We start from the raw sequence: 3566 nt of genomic DNA on the forward strand, positions 1-3566 counted from the left end.
TCCGGCCTCAGTCAAGTGTCTGTGAGTGTTAGAGCAACGTGGTTGAGTCCACGTTTGCAGAACCCACCGACTTAACCCTTCTGAATGCCGAAGTTCACGGTAACGGAAGAACTGCTCGCCGCCTTCATCAAAATCGTCCTCCAAAATGTCCCACTCCATGGCATACACTTTCCGCCACAATTACGCAACTGCTTCTAGAGAGGAATACCATCACCATCAGCAGGAGTCACAGTGGTGCTCCAAGGAGACGCAGCACACGCGCATTGGAAGAGGCGGTGCTGCATCACGTTGAAGACAACCCGTCAACGAGTACACGAGCGGATTCTTTGGCTTCTAATGAGTGGTATTGTTAAACAAATGATGTACTGGATCACTCCTAATCACTAACATGTAATAGTGGTCGCGTTACCAACGTGTTTTCAAACGATTGTAGCACGGAAACGGTACGTTTTCAGAAATGGTTTCCAATTCAAAATATTATCTACTCACTACTCTCTACAAGCTGTCGAAGTTTGTAACGGGAATTTCCGAACACCTTTTAGACTAGCGTCTAGAGCTGCATCAAACCAGTCTTCAGACTCGAGACCACAAGAACAATAACTTCTAGTTTCCAATCTAAGCTGCCACATCGGAGACTTTAACGTGTTACAAAGCTGTTGACGCATCCATTTTTGTTTAGCGATGAGTCAGCGACACATATCTATTATACTATCACAGTTATTCCTTTTTGCGGTTCCTCCTCCCCTTAATATCAAGGTTTCGTTGTGTGTGTGTGTGTGTGTGTGTGTGTGTGGGTGTGTGTGTGGGTGGGAGGGTGGGTGGGTGGGTGGGTGGGTGTGCGTGGGTTGCAGGTAGGGTGTGTATTTCACAAAGCAAATTTTACGATATATTTTACCTTGTACTATATCACTTTCTTGGCAACGGCCTTGCCGCAGTGGAAACACCGATTCCCATCAGATCACCGAAGTTAAGCGCTGTCGGGCGTGGTCGGCACTTGGGTGGGTGACCGTCCGTGCCGCCATGAGCTGTTGCCTTTTTTCGGGGTGCACTCAGCCTCGTGATGCCAATTGAAGAGCTACTCGACTGAATAGTAGCGGCTCCGGTTAACGAAAACCATCATAACGACCGGGAGAGCGGTGTGCTGACCACACGCCCCTCCTATCCGCATCCTCATCTGAGGATGACACGGCGGTCGGATGGTCCCCATGGGCCACTTGTGGCCTGAAGACGGAGTGCTTTTTTATATCACTTTCTTAGTACTCTTCACTATTTTAACAAAATTCGTCTCACCTGATTCCATCACTGCGCTAAAGATCTCGATGTCGTACGGCCAGACTTTTCTATCGCCATCAGTTTTTAGCGCACAGCTGAAGTCGGCAGGTGTTTCACCTTATCTACTAGCTATATCTAACGGCAACACACCTGCGAAACAGTTGCTACCTGCTCTCAGAGCGTTGGCGGTATTAAAACCATTAATTTCAATTGTACTCGCAACTACGGGCGCATGCCTTAACCGTGAGTAATTGTTTTCTGTGCGCGCGCGGGTTCACTCCTGCAATACTGGGAACTTTCTGCTGGCTCTAAATTTCAATCAGCTCTTACCCTCACGACGACTGACCGGGCAATTACGAGTAGGCTTCTGAACCGCAGCACTTCTGCGTAACTGCCTCGCAAAGCGCGTTTATCCACCTTTCAAGGAGAACATATTGCACTGCGCCAGTACCACACTTTTAAGGACATAAGCTAAAATCTCCATCTCTGCGGATAACATCTGCACCCTCGTGGAGAGGTGTGGATTTCCGTTCAGCCACAGAATTGCGTGCTAGCCTGCTTGTTCCCTCAAAAATGTTGCACGAACAAATACGAGCATCAGTCATACAGATCTCCACATTCGTTTTACTAAGGTCTAAAGCTCGTCTTGATGTTCTTGCGTGTATATGATTTGAAAGGTGGGTTGTTTTGAAGATCGGCCTTATGCAAACACAATTAGTTTATTTTTATATTTACCCAGACATGTTTGTCGTCTTCTGTGGGTCAAATTTTTATTTCTGTAAAGTACAATATCATACTTATAATAATCTAAGTGCCGTAGGCCTAAGAATTACAACATGTGCAATTTGCTTTGTTTTGTTTAGGCACTCACCTTAGAATTACATCGCTAAATGAGCTGCATTATTGTACGCCGGTTTTTGTGCTCTTTTTCGTCTTTCTTTCCACTGTCTAAAAAAAGTGCGCTGAATAGTAGTTGATCGAGACACCAACCAGAGACACGCAACAGGACGCAAAATGTAAGTACAGAAACGCACACAACCTCCACCTACGAAACAGTTCTTCACAAATACGCAATAATTTTCTTCATGGTTAGTTTGCAAATGACATGCTGCCAAAAAAAAAGGAAAAAAATGACGAAAAAGAGCACAAAAGTAGGTGTACAAAAATGCAGTTCATTTAGCGGTGTAATTTTAACGTGAGCGTCTAAACAAAACGAAGCAAATTGCACATATTGTTATTCTTTGGCCAACAAGAGTTAAGTTATTATAAATTTGATATTGTACTACACAGAAATAAAAATTTGACCCACAGAAGATAGGTGGACTCCGTATTCGAATTTATGGAGTACTGTCGAAGGTACTTCCAGTACTTTCCTTTTCGTTGAACAAATGGGGCACTGGAGAAAGGCTTGCCGGCAAGCCTTCGCAAGAACTCCATTTTGTCGGATTTTCCCTCCGTGGCTATTTCGCGAGATGTATGTGGAAGAAACTAAGACGTCCTCCGGCTCTATGTGTAACGTCCGCTCTCGTCTTTTCATTTGTAAACCGCTCTGTGATGCGTATCACCTCTTTCGTAGCGCTTTGCCACTGAAGTCTAACAGTAATTTCCGTAAAAGTCACACACACACACAAGAACCAGTGACAAAACGCACTGTTCTTCTTTGGATCTTCTTTATCTCCTCTGTAAACCCTGCATGGTTAGGTTGCCAGAACGACAAGAAATTTCAAAAATACTCTGTTAAGCTGTTGTTTATTGGATGCATTAAATATCCCTAAGATTGATTCTTGGCCTAGCTTCCGCTGCTCCTATAACTAGATGTATGGGTTTTTTATATCTTTTCCGTTACCACTTTTAACTTGTGCTTTCATTTTCTACTGTTACTGTATATTGTCTGTTTCGTTTCCTACAGGTGTAAAGCTATCGTTAATCTTCGTGTCTTTGCAATTTTTGTTTTTTCGTTCGACTTGCGCTGCATACAAGTGCAAGTTAATGATTGACGTGATTTCTACTGATACCAGGTTGTTCAACCTGCGTCTCGTACAAGTATGAAACGTTATTGATACAACAGAGGAACCTTGTGTGTTCACTTTCAAATGAGGGTTGTATAGGATATTTATTTCGTACGTGATATGTTGACATTTTTGCCATGAACGATACGTTGTTAGCTTTGCAATGATGTCTGCTTCAGTCTGGTCCGAGCACGGTGCTCACAACCCGAACCACACGCCACTGTTAAGCACTAATGAAGGACTGGGTCCCTTACTTCGATTGCACATAATTCATTAAGGTCAATC

At 43.9% G+C, this 3566-nt stretch overlaps 1 pseudogene; it reads left to right on the forward strand.

Moving 5' to 3' along the window:
- The first annotated feature begins 916 nt into the window (after nucleotides 1–916).
- LOC124803574 lies at nucleotides 917–1034 on the forward strand (annotated as a pseudogene).
- The last annotated feature ends 2532 nt before the right edge of the window (nucleotides 1035–3566 follow it).

This window comes from Schistocerca piceifrons, chromosome 6 (genome assembly GCF_021461385.2).
Source record: "Schistocerca piceifrons isolate TAMUIC-IGC-003096 chromosome 6, iqSchPice1.1, whole genome shotgun sequence".
NCBI classification, from domain to species: domain Eukaryota; kingdom Metazoa; phylum Arthropoda; class Insecta; order Orthoptera; family Acrididae; genus Schistocerca; species Schistocerca piceifrons.